The sequence below is a fragment of the Calypte anna genome, chromosome W (assembly GCF_003957555.1).
Source record: "Calypte anna isolate BGI_N300 chromosome W, bCalAnn1_v1.p, whole genome shotgun sequence".
NCBI classification, from domain to species: Eukaryota; Metazoa; Chordata; class Aves; order Apodiformes; family Trochilidae; genus Calypte; species Calypte anna.
In genome coordinates, this window is record NC_044276.1 from 23,258,868 (window position 1) to 23,279,761 (window position 20,894).

The 20,894-nt window shown below is 50.4% G+C and overlaps 1 protein-coding gene across 1 annotated transcript in view; it reads right to left on the reverse strand.

Moving 5' to 3' along the window:
* Nucleotides 1-20,894, reverse strand: part of LOC115600133 (POTE ankyrin domain family member B2-like) — a 156,100-nt gene that overhangs the window by 120,406 nt on the left and 14,800 nt on the right. The window lies entirely within an intron of this gene.

The window sequence follows — 20,894 nt, forward strand, 5'->3', positions numbered from 1 at the left end:
CAAATGGGACTCCAGACCCCCTTAAGACCTTCAAATCCCCCCCATGACCCCCAAATCCCCCCCAGAGACCCCAAATCCCCCCCCCCAAGACCCCCATTGAGACCCCAGGCTTTCTGAGGCCCCCAAAATGAGACCCCAGACCCGGCCTATGGGATGCCAGACCCCCCCCAAGATCCCCAAATCCCAACCCGGAACCCCCCATTGAGACCCAGGACCCCCAAATGGGACCCCAGACCCCATAGAGCCCCCATATCCAACCCAAGACCCCCAAATCCCTCCCAGGGACCCCAAGCACCCCCCCCCACGACCTCCATTGAGACCCCAGACCCCCTGAGTCCCCCCAAAATGAAACTCCAGACCTCCCCCATGGGATCCCAGACCCCCCCAACCCCCAATCCTGCCCCAGGACCACCTGAAAAAGAGAAAAGATCCTGACAGGATTAACCCCTGTAAGGAGAGTGGGTCAGGCCAAACGGTTTGTGTAAAGAAGTGAACAAAGCAGCTGAGACAAGGATTAACTTCTGTCTCGAGATAAGTAGGAGACACTGGGGGAGTGCAAACACCTGCACGGAAGACAGGATGAGGCTGAGGCTGCCATAACCAGCAGATAAGGGGAAGATAATGGCAAGGGTCCAATTATCCTCTATAACAAGAGGATGAAGTCATCGAAAGCAAGAAAGGTAAAAAGTTCAACCCTGAGGAAGAATTTGTTACTTCATCTGAAGACCCCCAAAGACCCCGAGACATATCCCCAAAAAGACAACTCCACCCAGACTCCGCCTGTTATGAATATGTATGTAAGGATGATGTAGCCTCCTCTTTTAACATATAAATACCCCAACCCTTTCCCTTAACCCTTGGAACTCTTTGTCCAGAGCGAGCTGGGGGTTCCTCGGATCTGAAAATAAATACCTTTGCTGTTTAAAGGCTCAAAACTCTGTCTCTAAACAGTTTTGCTGGCCTTTTTCGGATTCATTGGGAGGGACTCGGAGGGACTGGGAGGGAATTGGGAGAGACTAGGAGAGGACAGGGGGAGTGGGAGGGGATTGGGAGAGATTAGGAGGGCACTGGGAGGGGACTGAGAGGGACTGGGAGAGACTGGGAGGGACTGGGGGAACGAGGAGAGACCAGGACGGAACTGGGACAGTAGGAGGGGACTGGAAGGGACTTGGAGAGACTGGGAGGGGATTGGGAGAGAATGGCAGGGGATTGGGAGGGACTGGGAAGGATTGAAAGAGACTGGGAAAGACTGGGAGGTACTGGGAGGGCCTGGGAGGGGATGGGAGCGACTTAGAGGGAACTGGGGGGGAACTGGGAGGAGACTGGGAGGGACTGAGAGGGGAATGGGAGGGGACAGGGAGGGACTGGGAAGGGACTGGGAGGGATTGGGAGGGACGGGAGGGGATTGGGGGAACTGAGAAGAACTGGGGGGACTGGGAGGGGACTGGAAGAGGTTAGGGATTGACTGGGAGGGGGACTGAGAGGGACTGTAAGGGACTAGGAAAGACTGGGAGAGATTGGGAGGGACTGGGAGGAACTGGGAGAGACTGCGACAGACTGGGAGGGACTGGGAGAGACTGAGAGGGGATGGGAGGGGATTGGGAGGGACTGGGAGGAACTGGGAGGGGATTGGGAGGGAGTGGGAGGGGACTGGGAGGAACTGGGAGGGGATTGGGGGGGGACTGGGAGGTGACTGGAAGGTGACTGGGAGGGACTGGGAGGGGATTGGGAGGGGACTGGGAGGAGACTGGGAGGAACTGGGAGGGAATTGAGAGGGGACTGAGAGAAAACTGGGAGGGGACTGGAAGGGACTGGGAGGAGACTGGGAAGAACTGGAAGGATACTGGGAGGGATTGGGTGGGGATGGGGAGGGGACTGGGAGGGGACTGGGATGAACTGGGAGGGGACTGGAAGAGGACTGGGAGGGATTGGGAAGGGACTGGGAGGGACTGAGAGGTGAATTGGAGGAACTGGCAGGGACTGGGAGGGGACTGGGAGGGGACTGGGAGGGGAGTGGGAGGGGACAGGGAGGGGAGTGGGAGGGACTGGGAGGGGACTGGTAGGAACTGGGAGGAACATGGAGGGGATTGGGAGAGACTGGGAAGAAATGGGAGGAACTGGAAGGGGACTGGGGGGGCTGGGAGGGGACTGGAAGGGGACTGGGAGGAACTGGGAGGGGACTGGGAAGGGACTGGGTGGGGACTGGGTGGGGACTGGGTGGGGACTGGGAGGGGACTGGGAGGGGACTGGGAGGAACTGAGGAACTGGGAGGGGACTGGGTGGGGACTGTTAAGGGACTGGGAGGGGTCTGGGAGGGGACTTGGAAGAACTGGGAGGAACTGGGAGGGGAACTGGGAGGAACGGGGGGGGACTGGGAGGAAGTGCCGGCAGCGGCAGCACCGCAGGGCTGCCCAGGAGTGCTGCCAGAGCGGGGCACCCTACGCTTCCTGCTCAATTTCTGCCCCATCTCAGGAGCTCTGGGGGCTGCGTCACGGGCACGGCCCCGCGGGAGCAGCGGGAGGCAGCCGGCAGAGCCGGAAGGGTGGGGGTTAAGAACAGGGGAAGGGCAAAGGCAGAGACAGGGGAGGGAGGAGACACACGGGGACGAGGTGGATGCAAGGGGAAAGGCAGGGACGGGGCGGGAGAAAGGAGAAAAACCAACGTCAAGGACTGGGAGCAGCCGGAGAGACGCAGCCTAGCGCAGCTCAGCACAGGAGCCACAACAGCAGAGTCGCTGCTAACGGCAGTCGCCAGGGGCAACGGGGGCAGGCTGAAACACCTCCGGGGGTGGGGGGGAAGAGGCTGAACCAATTCACAGGGGGAAGGGGGAAGGGGGCTGAAGGGAAGGAAAACACTCCTTTAATCCTTAAACCTTGCATTGTTTTAAGCCTCAGCATTCATTCATTGCCACTACAGGTGACAGTGGTCCCTTAAGTGTCTGACAGAAGCTGAGAAACTCTCTCCCACCTCTTTGAGTCATACAAACAACTGGTAAGTTCTGCTCCTGGGGAGGCTTTTTCATAACCAATTCAAAGGAGGAACTAGAGAGGGTAAAATAACCCTTCTTGTGTAACCCACTTCTTGTCTCTTAATTGTCAACTTTAAATGGCAAACTAGTTTTCTCTGACTGCACAGAGCTCACTGCAAAAGTTCCACTGCTATTGCACAAGTACAGGTTGTTTCCCTAGACAAGTCTAACCCATAACTAGAGGGAAATGGACATCTAGAATTCTCCTGGCCTACCAGGAATTACTGGCAGGACAACTATCTTTCCCTTACTCTGGGGAAAATCTCAACACAAATGTTAACTGTCACCATGCCACATGTGTCACACCCAGCTACTCAGAAAATCATCTCAAAGTTCCCTGCTGCAAACACATCCTCTGCAGGCCCCAGACCAGCCTGACCTTCCACAGGCAGCCCAGCTTTTGAACAGCCAGCCTGAAATGAGCCACTAATGCTGTAATTAGCCAGCAACCCTGGGACAGGGGTGCTCTGAAACCCCTGCACAGATCTCCTGCAGCTCTCTCCTCCTGCTGAGTGTTCTCTACAGTAAGAATTCCAATACTCAGAACACACAGCTCCCTATCACCACCACCTCAATGGCTTCATCACTGAACATTCCCCCACATCTCCAGCTGTACCCCAACTATAAAATCAGGAGCTGACCCCCTACTGCTAATGGCACTGGCAACACACCTTGCTTACAGTGGAGAAGGTAACACAGCCATGGGAGCTCCTCCTCCCTCCAGGGAAGTCTCTGGAGCTGCTCAGTCCCAGCAAGGATCTCATTTTTTGTGTCTTCTAAAGGGCAAAGGAAGTAAAACAGGAGATGAAGCACATCAAGTTGCAGGTTCATAATTCAAGTGCCCCATAAATAAGCTTGAACTGTCCATCCTCAAAGGCACTTCAGCTTCAGAGCTGCTCCTCAGAAGATGCTGCTTCCTCACTCCTCTGGGGTTTAGCACAGGCATTTCTCTGGTAGCCAGGCTGCTTTCCCTGACCAGGGGGAATTCACCTCACCACCTCCAGTGCCACAATACCTCATCACCCAGCAGGGATCACCTCATCACATCCTTTGGTTTCCGAGGGGCAGCCAAGTCAAGCCAAGGAACCCTGCACCTCCATGAGTGCAGCAAAGGCATTTGTCCCTTCCCCTCAGCCCCACTCCTAGGAGGAACACTTCCCCAGCACAGTGGGCACTGCCTAAGACTGGGGAATGGAAACCCACAGACTCTAAGAAGTTGGACAATGACAGTTTCAAGCAGCCATGCTCCAGGGGCAGGCAAGGTTCCTCACTCCTGCTCCCAGCTCTTGGAACACCACCAGAAGAGCCTCTTGCCAAAAACAGCACCGTGACTTCACCCTAACACAACCCCCTTCCAGCCCACCAGCCAGCCACCCCACTGCAGAGCTGCCAGCAGCCTGATTGTGGCCACCCCCAGGCAGTTCCTCTCCTCCCCTCTGACATTTTGGTCACCCCAGTTCCATTTCTGTTTCGCTGCCGCAAATCTGCAACGGCCAAAGTTCTCCTTTAAGCCCCTTTTCAGAGTCTTGCAGAAGAAATGCTGAAATCCCTGACACACCTTTTCCAGGCTGGCCAGACGACAGAAAGGGTCCTCTTCCCAACCTGCATTTTAGCTGCCTCCCTGCCAGCTGGACCCCTTCTCAAGAGACACAACTGAGCCAGGCAGGAAATGGAATGTCTACATTTTCAAGTAGTGCTTCTTTCCTTTTTATACTGCTTTTCAACCTCATTTGGCTCCATCTGCTCGTTACCTGCTCGCTCAGCACCTGCTCTTCTGCTCTTTGCTCTCTACACACAGTGTGCACATGAGATTACAAGCTCTTTCACCAGCACATTTCAATTCCTCAGGGCCCTGTGTTCCCTACTGACTCAACCACCCCCTCCTTTCTCCCTCCCTGACACCTGCCAGAGCCCATGGCCTCACTCCAGCCAACAACAAACCCTTTGGAATAGCAGGTCCAGGACTAGGCATGTCAGATCCTCCTCTCAACACCAGCACTTTCCAACAGAACAGGGCAGGGTGCACAAAGCACACGATGGTGGCAGAATCCTTGGGGAAAGCCCCTTGGCCTTGCTACCACAGACCACACACCTGAAACGAGCATTCACCCACCTCACACCAGCACAGGGGACCTTGGCTACAGGGGCAAGACCCACATTTACCCATGTGGGTAAGAAAATCCCATGTGTTTTCCTTTCAGCCAAGTCCCTGCAGCCTGCACTCTGAAGAATGCCAACTGACCCGAGCCAAAGCGCGGTCGGGAACACAGAATAAATTGACAGTAACCTGACTGCTTGTGGTCGCTGAGATGCTCAGAGAGCTGAGCACAGAGAACTTAAACCCTGTTCTACACACTCAACGGGCTCTTTAGCAAAGCGTTTACACTGAAACAAAACGGAGCTTCTGTGGAGTCCAGTGAGCAAAGGCTGAGAGCAGCCCCAGCACAGGGACTTACCCGGCACTCCACCAGCCACCGCCAGGTCACAAAACCTTTCTGCACAGCCCCCAGAGTCACCTTTGCACCAGAAGCAGCTGGAAACTTTCCTCCTGCCTCCAAGCCAGCCTCCGTTACACCTTGAATATTCAGTCCTGGAACTGGGAAGGCTCAAACCTCTCTTTTTTTCATCTGGAAAGGCAAAGTGTTGAACTGAGGAAAGGCAAAGTGTTTTAATGAATCTGTCACACACAGCTCTTTGGTTTCTTTGTTATTTTAATCTTTTACGGAACCAATTAAAGAACCACTTGTGTGTCTCCTACCTTATCTTGCCAACTATGTAACACAGCACATAGTTCATCTCTTGGGCAGAGGAAAAAGCAAAGCAGAGAAAAAATGAGACACAAGTGCCAAATGCTCTGCTGGAGGACTCGGACACAAGCACAGAAGATGCTGTTCAGGGTAACAAGCACACAGGAAAACTCCTGTGCCATGAAACGGTCAGAATGTCAGGGGCTGGATTCTCAGCCTCCAGCGGGGCTCTGCCAAGTCATACTGCTGCTGAATCACAGACTCATGGATGCTGGAAAGGGACCATTGGAGCCCACCTGGAATAACCTCCCCTCTCCAAAGAGTGCACAACACGACCACTGCACCGCAGAGCAGCCCGTGGGCCTTGCTCCTTTCAACATGGCTTTCCCAGCTGCTTCCTCAGGGGAGACTAGGGAGCACTGACAGGTTTTCTCTCTCTTCCACCACCACCCGGGATACCAAGTGTGAGGGAATGCTGCTTCAGTTTACCTTTAGCTCCAGGACCAGGTGCTCCCCTCCAGCCAAGGGCAGCCTGAGCTGTGCTCAGACAGCATGGCAACATCTCTGCCACAGCCTGCCTGTGCCTGGGGAGCCTGACAGGGAAAAGGATCACCTCCCTCCACCTGCTGGCACTTCTGTTTGTAAAGACAGCCCAGCAGACCAGATTCCTTCTTGGAACCTAGGACACATTGCTGGCTCGTGAGCAGCTTGGTGCCCACCAGGACCCCTCCCAGCCTGTGCTGAAGGTACAGAGAGGATCCAAGGCTGTGTCATTAGATACAGATTATTTAAGCTGGCAGACTGCAGGCCATGAAAAAGCAAGAGTGGAGGGGCTGGGACAATTCAGACAACATTTAGAAAAAAGCTATTAGACAACATTTTCTGTCAAAAATGATAGAAATGAGGGACAAACAACAGTGAAAATGTTTACGTTCAGCAAAAAAAGCAAAACAATTACTAAATGGGCCATTGTGACATTTCACTTCACTGTTTTATAGGAGCTGGAAATACATCAAGAGTAATTTCATTGAAGAGATTTTTTGGTTGGTGGTGATTTTCACAGCTGAATCAGACACAGAAATGCACTCAACAGGCAGCTGAAAGAAACTCCACCCCCAAGTTACCTACAAATAGGAGTGCGTGGGGATACCAAATTCAGAATAAAGTAGGCTTAATATTAAACAATGTCTTTCTTCCAGTAACAAAAGAAAGAATTTTGGTGCCTTGTAACAGGCGCTGGGGCCACAAAGTGAGCACATTATCCTACTGTAGATTTTCCTCTCAGAATTACAGGATGTTGGGACACCTGAAACATCACAGTGCGTGCATGGCAAAGCTACTGGCTGCCTTTTCCTAGTGAAAGGAGGGACAGAAGAGGGAAAAAATATTCCAGTGCAGTCCACCTCCAACCACCAACCAACCAACACAGGTATTCTGACCTCTAAATCTCCTGCTCCACAATGACAGGCAGCAACCCCGCTTCTTTCCGTGACACTCCACTCCTCCTCAGAGCCAGGGACTGCAGGAAGGCTCAGCCAGGGCTGATATCCTCCCCCCTGGGAACAGCTCCCTGAGCTGACACACAACCCCATCTCCATGCTGGCAGGAATGGGTGCCTGAGGGCTCCCTGTGGCAGGGCCGACTCAAGAGGGAGCTCCACGGCTCTTCCCAGCACCCGATGGATGTGGATTCTGAGGAGCAGGTGGCAGCTGGTGGGAAAGGAGCAGAGGGGAACAGCAGCCCAGCAAGGAGCAGGAGGAAAGGGGGATGGGCTGCTGGGCTGCCTGACTTTCTATGGGTTACGGGCAGGAGATGGGAGGGAATAGTGACCCCTCTCAGACCACTCAGGCTCACAGACCCTCTTTCTTTAGCTCTCCAACTCAAACTTCTTTAGTTCCTCCACTCCAGCTCTGACACTGATTTCTTCCACTCAGTGGGAACCTCACCAGACCACCATCACCTCTCCAATAGGATGGACAGAGGCTCAGCAACTGCGTCTGCTAGCTCCTCAGGACCCGTGCGTGGACCCCGTGAGGTCCCAAAAACTTGTGCACCTGCAGGTTCTTTAGATGATCACAAACCTCTTCTTCTCCCCCAGTGGGGGGCTCCTTGCTTGTCCCCGGCCCTGCTTTCCCCTGCTGTGGCCTCTGCAATGAGGCAATGAGCAGTTCCCAGAGGAGACTGAGGCAAACAAGTCCTGGAAAACCTCAGCATTCTCAATATCCTGTGGAGCTAGGTCTGACATTTCCTTCAGGAGAGGGCCTCCATTTTCCTGGCTTCTCCTTTTATTCCCACCTAGGTACCTCTGAAAGCTTTTCTTCTTGCTCGTTCCATCCCTGGCAAGATTCAATTCTACCTGGGATGGATGTGGCTCTCCTGCCCTGCTCCCCAGCTTCTGCGACCACCTCTACCACGGCTACCGGCAGCGTGCTGCGTAACCTTGCTGTTGGAGGGTTTCTACCGAGACCAATCAGCTGTAAGGGGGCGGCACCGACCCGGACCACGAGGGATTTAAAGCGCCCGATTCGACCGGAAGATTCAAACGGCTACCGGCAGCGTGCTGCGTAACCTTGCTGTTGGAGGGTTTCTACCGAGACCAATCAGCTGTAAGGGGGCGGCACCGACCCGGACCACGAGGGATTTAAAGCGCCCGATTCGACCGGAAGATTCAAACGGCTACCGGCAGCGTGCTGCGTAACCTTGCTGTTGGAGGGTTTCTACCGAGACCAATCAGCTGTAAGGGGGCGGCACCCACCCGGACCACGAGGGATTTGAAGTGCCTGCTGGGAGCGCCAGCGACCCGGAGAGCGGCGAACAGGAGCAGGCAAACAGGAATTAGAAGCGGCAGTTAACGAGGCAGTTCACGCAGGCAGAGCAAGCAGGAAGGGCACAGATAACAATGGTTTCAAAAAAAGCAAAAACTGTTGCTGTTGAGAAAAAGAGTGTGTCCGTACAGTCAGAATCCCTTAAGAGGAACAATAAAATGGACGTAGCTGTTCAAGTCTCTGGCTGTGAAGAATGTTTAAGCCTCGTCCTGGCACCGGCGGACAGTGAAAATAAGGTCTGTGTGAGATGCGAGCAGGTCAACGACCTGCTGAGCATGGTGGCAGAACTTAAGGAGGAGGTGGAGCGACTAAGAAGTATTAGGGAAAGTGAAAAGGAAATTGACTGGTGGAGTCACACCCTTTCAACTACAATTGAAATCCAACAGGAGGCGGGGAAGCCCTGCCCCTCCTCCTATCAGGCAGCTGATGCTGATGCAGACCAGGTGGAGGGGGGAGAATGGAAAACAGGTCCCCCACCGAAAGGCAAAAGAATTCTCTCCCAACCCCCACCACTCCCCCAGGTGCCCACAGAGAACAGATATGAGGCCCTGGACTCAGAGAATCAAGAAGAGGACAGACAAGAGGACGATCTGTCCATAAGGCCTCCTGTTCACCCCCTGTCTAGCAGACAGATTAAAACTTCACCTACAAAGAAAAGAAGAAGGGTAGTCGTAGTTGGTGACTCTCTTCTGAGGGGAACTGAGGGCCCTATATGTCGACCTGACCCATCCCATAGAGAGGTCTGCTGCCTTCCTGGCGCCCGGGTGAGGGATATTAGTAAGAGACTCCCTCAGCTAATTCAGTCCTTGGACTATTATCCACTGTTGGTAGTTCAGGCTGGCAGTGACGACATTATTGGAAGAAGTACAAGAGGGATTAAAAAGGACTTCAAGGCCCTGGGTCGGTTAGTCGATGGGTCAGGAGCACAGGTAGTCTTCGCCTCAGTTCCTGCAGTAGAAGGCTTGAATGAGGAGAGGACTAGGAAAACCCATCTCATTAATAGGTGGCTAAGGGACTGGTGCCACCGGCGGAACTTTGGGTTCTTCGACCATGGGGCAAATCCCAAACTGCCTTGTGTCATTAGATCTGATGGACTTCATCTAACTAACAGGGGGAAAAGGACTCTAGGTCATAGGTTGAAGGGGCTGATAAGGAGGGCTTTAAACTAGGTTTGAAGGGGGAGAGGGTTGAAACTGAGCTCTCCAGAGAGGAACCTAAAGGTGGACTACCCGAGATAAATGACAAATCAGCAGCCCAGCTGAAGTGCATGTATACCAATGCACGCAGCATGGGCAACAAACAGGAGGAGCTGGAAGCCATCGTGCGGCAGGAAAGCTATGATGTAGTCGCTATCACGGAAACGTGGTGGGATGACTCCCATGACTGGAGTGCTGCCATAGGTGGATACAGGCTCTTCAGAAGGGACAGGCAGGGTGGGAGAGGTGGAGGGGTAGCCCTATATGTTAGAGAATCTCTCAAAACTGTAGAAGTTGAGACCACCAATAATGGGGCAGAATGCCTGTGGGTTAGAATCAGTGGGAAGGTCATCAAGGCCGATATCGTGATGGGAGTCTGTTACAGACCGCCCAATCAGGATGATGAGGTCGACGAAATATTCTACAAGCAACTGGAGGATGTTTCAAAATCATCATCCCTTATTCTCGTAGGTGACTTCAACTTGCCAGACATCTGCTGGGAACTCCACACCGCAGAGAGGAGGCAGTCTAGGAGATTCCTAGAGTGTATTGAAGACAATTTCCTGCTCCAACTAGTAAATGAGCCCACCAGGGACGGAGCCCCACTTGACCTTCTTTTCACAAACAGAGAGGGGCTGGTGGGAGATGTGGTGGTTGATGGACGACTGGGACTTAGTGACCATGAAATAAGAGTTTTCAATACTCAGGGATACAAGGAGGGTTGTCAGTAAAACCTCTGTGTTGGACTTCCGGAGAGCAGATTTTGGACTATTCAAAAGACTAGTTCAGAGTATACCCTGGGAAACAGCCCTTGAAAACAGAGGGGTCCAGGAGGGATGGACATACTTCAAAGAGCATATTCTGAAGGCACAGGAACAGGCTGTCCCAGAGTCCCGGAAGGCGAGCTGGTGGGGAAGGCAACCAGTCTGGCTGAACTGGGAGACTCTGAAAGAAATTAGGATTAAGAAGAGGGCCTATCAATTATGGAAAAAAGGGCTAACTTCTCAAGAGGAATTTAGGAATATAGTCAGGTCATGTAGAAAGAAAATCAGAGAGACAAAAGCACAACATGAACTGAATCTTGCTACCTCTGTGAAGGACAATAAGAAATGCTTCTACAGATACATCAATAGCAAAAGAAGAGGCAAGGAAAACATTCATTCTGTACTGGACATGGGTGGGAATATAGTTATCAAAGATGAGGAAAAGGCTGAGGTATTTAACACCTTCTTTACCTCAGTTTTCAACAGAAAGACAGGTTATCCTGTTGACAGCAGGCTTCTGGAGCCTATAGAAGGTGATAAAAATCTAAACAGCCCCCCTGTAATATTGAAGGACACAGTCAGTGACCTCTTGAGCTGCTTGGACCCCCACAAGTCTATGGGACCGGATGGGATCCACCCAAGAGTGATGAGGGAGCTGGCAGAAGAGCTCGCCAAGCCTCTATCATCTACCAACAATCCTGGCTCACGGGGGACATCCCAGACGATTGGAAGTTGGCGAATGTCACACCAATCCACAAAAAGGGCCGGAAGGAGGACCCGGGAAACTACAGGCCCGTCAGCCTGACCTCAGTGCCTGGCAGGGTTATGGAGCAGATCATCCTCAGTGCAATCACACAGCACCTGCAGGATGGGCAAGGGATCAGACCCAGCCAGCACAGGTTTAGGAAGGGCAGGTCCTGCCTGACCAACCTGATCTCCTTTTATGATCAGGTGACCCGTCTGGTGGATGAGGGGAAGGCGGTGGATGTGGTCTACCTGGATTTCAGCAAAGCCTTTGACACCGTCCCCATAGCATTCTCCTGAAAAAGCTGTCAGCCCACAGCTTGGACAGGAGCACCCTGTGCTGGGTTAGGAACTGGCTGGAGGGCCGGGCCCAGAGAGTGGTGGTGAACGGGGCTGCATCCAGTTGGCGGCCGGTCACTAGTGGTGTCCCCCAGGGATCAGTATTGGGCCCAGTTCTGTTTAATATCTTTATCGACAACTTAGACGAAGGGATTGAGTCCATCATCAGCAAATTCGCAGATGACACCAAGCTGGGAGGAAGTGTGGACCAACTGGAAGGCAGGAGGGCTCTGCAGAGGGACCTGGACAGACTAGAGAGCTGGGCCGATTCCAACGGGATGAGGTTCAACAAGGCCAAGTGCCGGGTCCTGCACTTTGGCCACAACAACCCCATGCAGCGCTACAGGCTGGGGACAGAGTGGCTGGAGAGCAGCCAGGCAGAAAGGGACCTGGGAGTCTGCATTGACAAGAAACTGAACATGAGCCAGCTGTGTGCCCAGGTGGCCAAGAAGGCCAATGGCATCCTGGCCTGTATCAAAAACAGCGTCACCAGCAGGTCCAGGGAGGTGATTCTTCCCCTGTACTCAGCGCTGGTTAGGCCACACCTCGAGTACTGTGTCCAGTTCTGGGCCCCTCAGTTTAAGAAGGATGTAGAGGTCCTGGAACAGGTCCAAAGGAGGGAAACCAGGCTGGTGAAGGGACTCGAGCACAAGCCCTATGAGGAGAGGCTGAGAGAGCTGGGGCTGTTCCCCCTGAAGAAGAGGAGGCTCAGGGGAGACCTCATTGCTGTCTACAACTACCTGAAAGGAGGCTGTAGCGAGGTGGGAACTGGACTCTTTTCACAGACGACCATCAACAAGACAAGAGGACACAGTCTTAAGTTGTGCCAGGGGAGGTTTAGGTTAGATATTAGAAAGAATTTCTTCACGGAGCGGGTGATCAGGCTATGGATTGGACTGCCCGGTGAGGTGGTAGATTCTCCGTCCCTGGAGACATTTAAAAAAGACTGGATGTGGCACTCAGTGCCCATGGTCTAGCAACTGCTGCGCTGGGTCAAGGGTTGGACTAGATGATCTCTGAGGTCCCTTCCAACCCGGCTAATTCTATGATTCTATGATTCTCTCTACTCCTCCAGGGTACGTGCCCTTGCTTCCCGCCTCTGCATGCTTCTTCCTTCAGTTTGAGGGCTTTTAGGAGCTGCTGGCTCATCTCTGCCGCCCTCCTGGAGTTTTTCCCCAGATGTGGGATGGGGAATGTGGGGAAATGGCAGCTGCCATCATGGCCCAGGAACCAAGATGGCCGCCGGGCAGCCCCCTGCATGCCCCGGGACTACAGCTCCCAGCATGCCCCGGGGCACTCCTCCTCTCCTGCTGCCTGAGCCCGCCCGACCCCGGGGCTTCCCCGGTCCTGGCCCAGCTGGGAGGGGGAGCAGGAGGAAGGGGATCTGGGCAGAAGAGAAGGCAGGAAAAAGAGTGGTGAGGAGTGGGAAAGAGATGGAGGGGAAGGGGGCAAAGAGGGAGGGAGGGAGAGGAGAAGGGCGGGAAGGAGGAGAGAGAGGGGATGGACAGAGAGCAGGCCAGGGGCGGGCCAGGGGCCTGAGAGAGAAGAAAAGGCCCCAGGAGAGGGGAGTGACAGAGGGGTGGGAGAGGGAGCAGGAGAGAGGGGAAAGGGCAAGGGGAGAGGAAGGGAGAGGGGAGGGAGAGGCAGGAAAGGGGAGAGGCTGCCGGAGAGAGAGGAACAATAAGGCCAGGAGAGGAGAGGGAGAGAAAAATGTGGAGAGAGAGAGAGAGAGAGAGAAACAGCAATGGTTCTGAGAAAAGGCAGGGAGGAATTGGGAAGTGTTGAGAGGGAAACAGACAGTGAAAGCCCAAACTTGTGATGGGGAAATGACAGAGAGGGAGGGATGAAGAGCTGGGGGCAGGGAGCTGGGCAGAGCCCCAGAAGAGCAGTGATGAGCAGCTGGGCCAGGCCCCAGCACCCTGGGCTTCCTCTAAAGGATGAAAGCTTCTTTTCATTTTTAGGGTTTGATTAGGGACCCTTGGTTTGTGTACCTGGTTTCTTCAGGTTGTTTTTTTTTTGTTGTTGTGCTGGACTGTGTTGTGTTTTCTGTCTTGAAACCATAATTTCTGGTCTGACACCTCTACAGCAGGTAGGGCAGTGTGACTGATGGTGTGGTCTTGCATATTTCTAGGGAGTCAGCGGAAATGTGTGGTTGGAGCCTTCTGCATAACTTACCCTTTGATTTCTTGAGCGTAAATCATGCAATGTTTTTGCTGAGGTGCAAAACTGAAATGGGAGAGCAGATCTTCCTCACCCAGACACACACACACACCTTCCCCCATCTAAAGATGAACAGCCCAAATCTCTGGGGCTGCGTTCTTTTATTAAACGTGTGTCAGACATCCAGCCCAGGGTACTTGTATGCAGAGAATGGCTGCATGGGCCTGGGGCTTGACCATCATCACCTGGAAGGGTGACCCCTCAATGCCCCACCCTTGATGCCCCATCAGTGCCTCCATCCTGGTAAAAAACCTAAAGCTGCTCCCAGTGCAAGAGGAGTTTCTACTGGAAATGAGATCTTCTCCATCATAACTGGAACCATCTCAGTGGTCACCAAAAATCACAGAATTGTCACAGTTGGAGAAGCTCTCTAAGATCACTGAGCATTGCACCCCCCCTCTCCCCAGTGTCCTGGGCCCCCCCCTGCTTGTACTGGGAGGTGATGGGAGGGGGGTGGTTAACCCAATACTGCCCAAACTGGGGGTGAGCAGACTAAGCTAGGGGGAGAGGGTCATGGATTCGAGCGGGGACCCCAACTTATCCCAGGGGTGGGGGGATGGAATTGGGGAGCCCCCAACTCATCTGGAGGGTGGAGGAGCTGTGATTTGGTCTCCCCCTTCCTGGGGGAACCAAACTCGTCCTGGGGTTTGGGGGCTGCAGTGGAGGAGGCTCAACCCCAGCCCTGGAAACCCCAACTGATCCTGGGGGTTGGGGGCTCTGGTTGGGGACATCAAAAATATCCTGGTGGTGTTGGGCTGCAATTGGCAACCCACAAACCATCCTGGGGGCCAGGGGACATGATGGGTGAGCCCCAAATCATTCCAGGTGATCTAAATTACCCTGGAGTGTGGACTCCCAAAATATTTCAAGAGATCCCAACTCATCACGGGGTGGAGGCTGCAAGGGGGGACACCAACCAATCCTGCTGAAGCCCAGCTCATCCCCCATGTGGGTGTGATGGGTGCCCCCCCAGCTCACCCTGAAGAGTCTGCAGCATGGATGTGGACTCCACAGAATCCTAGAGGTGGCTGGTTCTTTCTCACGATTCTAGGTCTAAAAGTATCACTTGTAATTCAGGAAATGCAGCTTGCTTTGTGGAATAGCACCCTGCTCCCCTTTCCGTGCAGAAATGGGGATTAAGTCAAAGATCTGGACCCTGTGTGTGCTTATGGCACACCAGGTAATGGACCCACCTTGGGGACAACACTGTGACAGCATCAGAAACTGCAGGAGATGTATTAAAGAAAGGGAGTGCTGTCAGTAAGGCAGAGTAGTGCATAGATTCCCCAAATCTGTGAAGAAAATGAAATAGAGTTTCAACTGAAATTTCAGTTTCAATCTCACAAGTATAACAGTCTATGCCATAAAAATCTTTCTGAAAATTGTTTCAATTTTAATTTTTAAAGTAATGAGCATGTCCAGCGTAATGAGGATGCTGAGAGAATGCTTCTACTTTGCTCATACTTGTTTGTCTATCTTTGTAGGGCTCCCGTGAGTACAGAGGCATCCAGCATGGGCTGTGGACAGAGAGCACCCCTTGTTTCAAGGTCACCAAGAGGAACCTCTGGAAAACAGTGCTTGACATTTTTCTACCCCATGTATGGAGCTGGGACTGGATTATGAAGTGTTGATCTACAAAAGGAAGGTGATGATGAAGAGATTCCTTTGTGGAGGAGGAGAGGGGAAGGAAGGATCACATGGCCATGGGGATGGATGGAATTAGGAAAGTGACAGGAACTACAAGGTAAGAAAAACAAGCAATAAAGCAGCCAAAATGGAATAGTGAAGTATGTGCTAGAATCCAAGTTTGGGGTTGTACAAAAAAATGTAAATTGTTTAGATATAGAAAGCTTGGAATGGAGACCTGAACAAACTGAAGTTACATCATTTCTTACAGATGAAGGAAGGGAAGGAATTATTGAAGGCATCTAAAGGCTTCAAGTATGAAAACAATTCATTAATTCATTTTTTTTATTTTTTTTTTCGCATATTTTAGTGTTGTTTCCCCACCATTTTTGGTAGTTGTTTCTTTAGATCACTTGTGTCCTTTTCCCTGTCTAAAGCCCTGTCTGGATGTGACACCAACACTGAGCTGTGATAAACCAGCTGCTTCCTGCAGCGTGGCCTTTCTGAGGTGGCTCCAAAGGCAAGGGGGGATGCAAAGCCAGAGCTCTGCCTTTGCTTTCAGCAGTGCCATCATTTCAGTGTTGCCAGAGACAAAGCCTGCCTCAGTTTCTCTGTCAGAGAGGAAGCTGAAATTGCTATTGACAAGTTCAATTGCTACTGACACAGCACTGGGCATGAAACTGCACTTCTTAAAAGCCCCCAAATTAATGTGTTAGAAATACCACATGCTGAACGTGTCTGAGAATTTCTCTAAAAGTGTAGAGCCACTGATCTTTGATTTAAATGGAAGTTGGATTGTTTTGGGCTGTTCTACTGTTCTTTTACTTTGATACTGGCAGGAGGTCCTGTGTTGACATTAGAGTGGGAGGTTGGTATTGTTGAGTTTTTAGGTTTTGCTCTTGCTATGTTGGATATTCTGGTTGGATGATAGTGAAATATTCCAGTAGATTTTTGGAGCACTGGAAAGTGACTGCATGGCAGCACTGTGTGTTGGTGTTTCTGTTCCTTTCCATGTCTGTATATTTCTATACTACTAGGACTGGCATTTCTATTCGTACAGATATTTGATCTCTTTCCTTTGTCTTGCCTTTGTTACCCAAGTTGAGGAGAAGTTCTTCCTCTCTGCTATTTTTTGATAATGATTTTTAAGGTTTGTAGGGTGAATTTGGTCAGAAGTTGTTAACCAGCGGAGGAAATTCCAGTGCTCTTTGTTGAAGGGGAAGAGAAGTGTCTTCCTTGATTTTTAGTTAATAGACGTCCAAAAAAAGTCTTATTTTAATTGTAATTTTTCAATAAAATACCTGATGAAAATAACTCTGCTTCATAAATAGATATGTACATGTGGTGTATTATGCTTTGGATTCCATTCAAGGCCAGAGAAAAAGCTTGCTTCAGTTTTTAGTTAATAGACATCAAAAAAAAATATTTTAATTGTAATTTTTTAACAAAATACCCGATGAGAGTAACTCTGTTACATAAATAGATATTTACACGTGGTGTTTTTAGCTTTGGATTCCATTCAAGGTCCAGCTGATTCAGGTGCAGTCATTACAATCCAGTTTTGAAATAGTGCTCTTGGCCTGGCTTTGATCAGAGGTTTGCTTGCAGATGTCACTGGACTGAAGAAGTTGCCTAAGATGGAGCTGAAGCAGTTCCTGCCCGTTTAGGAAAGGCAGTAATATGGACCAAGAGCAGTGCTCCTTTTTTTCCTTGCAGATACAACTGGCTTAACTTAAGCTGTGCCCAGCCAGTTCCACTTGCTCTTCTTCCAGCTCTACCTTTTTTAGGATGTTTTTTTTCTCACAGATTGTCCCTTTTGCTAAATTTAATTTATTAATTGAGGTTTGGTGTGCATGTCATAAATCATGGTTGCCAATCTCAAAAATGTTGGCGTTTGAAGAGATTGAGCTTTTAAACAAATGTAAAAGAGTCTAGAAACAAGGACAGGGGATTAATAGGAAGGAAAATGGGTCTTTCTGAAAGCTCCTTGAAGAGTGTAGTTTCATTTAGTGTTGAACGATCAGTCAGCTTAAATTACTAAAAAGAGTTCAAGCTGGTGTGGGTTGTATCACACTGCAGCCATAGGTTTTTTGCTTTGTTTGCAAACTTTATAGAATTCATGAAGTACAGATACAGAGCGTAAGAAAAGTGACGTGTGGTATTTGTGGAGGATGCAGGCAATTTTTGTAAGGTTTTTTCCTGCAATTTTTCAGATAACAAAGCCTCACATGGGTGTAAAAAGAACTTGATGTCCTTGTATCTGAAAGAACACCTGGATTCAGGGCATGTAGCTTCAGTGCCTCCAAAGTTCTGTGCTCAGTGCCCAGCGGGCTCTGGGAGCAGCAGCTGGAGTAGAATGGATGGGTTGGGTGCTCAGGAGGTGGGGCTGCAGTCTCTGTGCTGCTAGGACTGGAGCTGGGCTATTGCTGACTGGTGCAGGTTCTTCCTGCTACACATGCATTAGCCTGGCTTAGTTAACAAGAACAGAGAGTTCCTTCCTTAGGAGAGATGAAGGCCTGGTGTAGTTAGCGTGGGTAGATAGTGCCTGATCTCTAGGGTAAGATGGTGGCAGACACTGAACTCTGGAGGCTGGTTGGACACCGGTGGCAGGCAGCTAAGTTAAGAATCTTGTCTCCTGTCAGCCTTCCCTAAGCCTGAGACCGTTGCTGTTAGTGAAGTGTTTCTTAAGTGAATTTAGAGAGACTTCCTCACACCTTACTCTTTCACTACTGTCTTCTAGAGAGTTTGCATTGCTGAGTATATTAAATACTTTTGGTGGGAGCACTCAGGCAGAAGAAGTTTAACTGTTGGCCACTGAAGCTGTGGGAACACCAGGGCGTTTTGACACAGGTGTGAAGTTCTGAAATGTAGCACAGAATCAGTAGTGTGTACCAGAAAAGAGAAGTCACTTGCCTGTGGATAATCTCGTGTTGAAATCAAGGGTCATCAACATCATTGGTTTACTGGGAGGAAGGTAGTTGAACTACAGGCTGCATGGAAATTTCAGATTGTGATCTTCATCTTCATTGTAACAAGACTGTTGCTGATTTGTGGCTTGTTAAATCCTTCTGGTAGATCTCTTGATGTTCTTTGCTGCAAAATAGCAACTTCTCCCTAAAAAGAGCTGTGCAGTCTTGCAAGGGTATATTTCACAGAGTCACAGAATCATCCGAGTTGGAAAAGATCTCGGAGATCATCAAGTCCAACCCTTGATCCACGACCACTGTGGTTTCCAGACCATGGCACTGAGTGCCACATCCAGCATTTGTTTTAAAAACCTCTAGGGATGGAGAATCCACCCCCTCCCTGGACAGCCCATTCCAATGTCTGATCACCCTCCCCATAAAGATTTTTTTCCTAATATCCAACCTAAACCTCCCCTGGCACAACTTGAGACCGTGCCCTCTTGTCTTGCTGAGAGTTGCCTGGGAGAAGACACTCCCCCCCCCCTGGCTCCAACCTCCTTTCAGGGAGTTGTAGAGAGTGATGAGGTCTCCCCTGAGCCTCCTCTTCTCCAGCCTCAACACCCCCAGCTCCCTCAGCCCTTCCTCACAGGAATTCTGCTGGATCCCTTCACAGCCTCCTTGCTCTTCTCTGGACCTGCTCCAGCACCTCAATCTCCTTCCTGAGCTGAGGGGCCCAGAACTGGACACAGGACTCGAGGTCTGGCCTCACCAGAGCTGAGCACAGGGGCAGAATCCCTTCCCTGGACCTGTTTTCTTTTTCAAACATTTCAAGTGTTTTCTTCTGGTCCAGTGCCAGCCGTTTCTGTATGGGAGGGGTTTTGTCCATTTTTATGTCTCTCCATGTCTAATGGGCTTCTGAGCATCTGCTTTAAATTCCCTGCGATGGACTCTAGAAGTAGAGTGTTAAAGATGTGGTCTCAAAGAATTCAGGGGACGTTTTCTGTTCCTCTTTGTACCTTGATGGGGCTTCCATCAAATGATTGTGTCATCTGTAATCAGTAAGCAGACTGAAGCAGCTACAGTGGTTTTTGTTGTGGTTTTTTGGTTTTGGTTTGTTTGGTTTTTTTTCGTAGCTGGTCCTCTTTTTGTGGGGTCTCAAAAAAAAGGGGTTTTTTTACCCCTTTAAGACTTAGGTAATATGGTCTGCCCTAAGGTATACTGTTGTAAGGGGGTAAAGCAGCAGGAGGTGAAAATGTGTTTTGACCAAGCCGTGTCCTTCTTCTTGTTCTCCTCTTCCATTCACAAGGGAAAAGAGCTTGTGATGATGCATTTTTCTGCTGTGATGCTTGAAATTTAGGGATACTGCAGAGGCTGATTTATGCAGTGAGTCTGGTGATGCTGAGAGTTCCTTGCAAGTAAAAATTCTGAAACTTTGAGAGCTGAATTTTACTGTAGCTGAATTTTACTGTGACTGAAATGAAGCTGGGCTGAAGCAGGGAAGGGCTTCTCAGGGACTGTGCAGGAGCAGGGCTGAGACTGAGGACAGGAGGAATTCCTTTCTGCTCCTCCAGATTTCCATGGAAAAGCTGAAGGCCTTGTAAATCAAAGCTCAACAAATTTTCCATTTTTCTTTTCAATAAAAAAAGCCTTTTTCAAGTAGTCAGTGAAAGGCAAAGAAGATGCTTCCTTCTTCCCCGTTTATATCTTCTTTTTCTTGATCTCTTTTAGGAAGAGTCACCTGTAGAGGAAGTAAAGCAGAAGAAGGGAGGCAAAAGTGAAGAGAAAAAAGCTCCAGCTGCCTGGATTGTGAAGCACCATGTTTGTAATGGTGACTCTAAAATGCCCAAGGCAGCTTCAAGAGACATCAGTGGTGAGTGAAAGGAGCTGGGAAACAGTGATGCAATTCTTTCTCTATGGTTATTAAATGATGTTTTATAATATAAAAGGTGTTGATCTCCAAGTGGTGGAGGTTCCTTGTATAGGAGTTCAGTGTTTGCTTCCCCCAAGCATCTTGATACTGATAATTTATGCCAGTCTCTGTAGTGCCTTCAGTGGTGTTATCTACAAATGTTCCTCGGCCACCAGGAAAAGCTGAAGTCCCATTTTCCACAGGCTGAGTGAGAGATCATTCACCTTGGAGTAACAGGAGTGGTGTATTTGTGGCCCTTAATTCAGAATCTTTCCTTTTTCCATTAAAATGTAAATTGCTCCAGAAGAAAGGAATTTACAGAGGTGCACGTGAAGTTACTATTATGATAAAATGATTCACTCCAGCAGCTCACAAATTTTAGAGGATGTTTTATTTTGTTCTCCGCCTTTTCTCACAACATTAAAGATGCACTCTATGTGTAAATAAGTAGTATGAAGTCAGGCTGTTTATAAAAATCTGTTTTTTCAGTGTAGGTGAGCACTCTGGATGTACCTCCCAAATAGCAGCAGCAGCTGAAAAAGAAGTTATCAAGGACGCCATTGAAAACTCTGTGGTGCAGGTATGGAAAG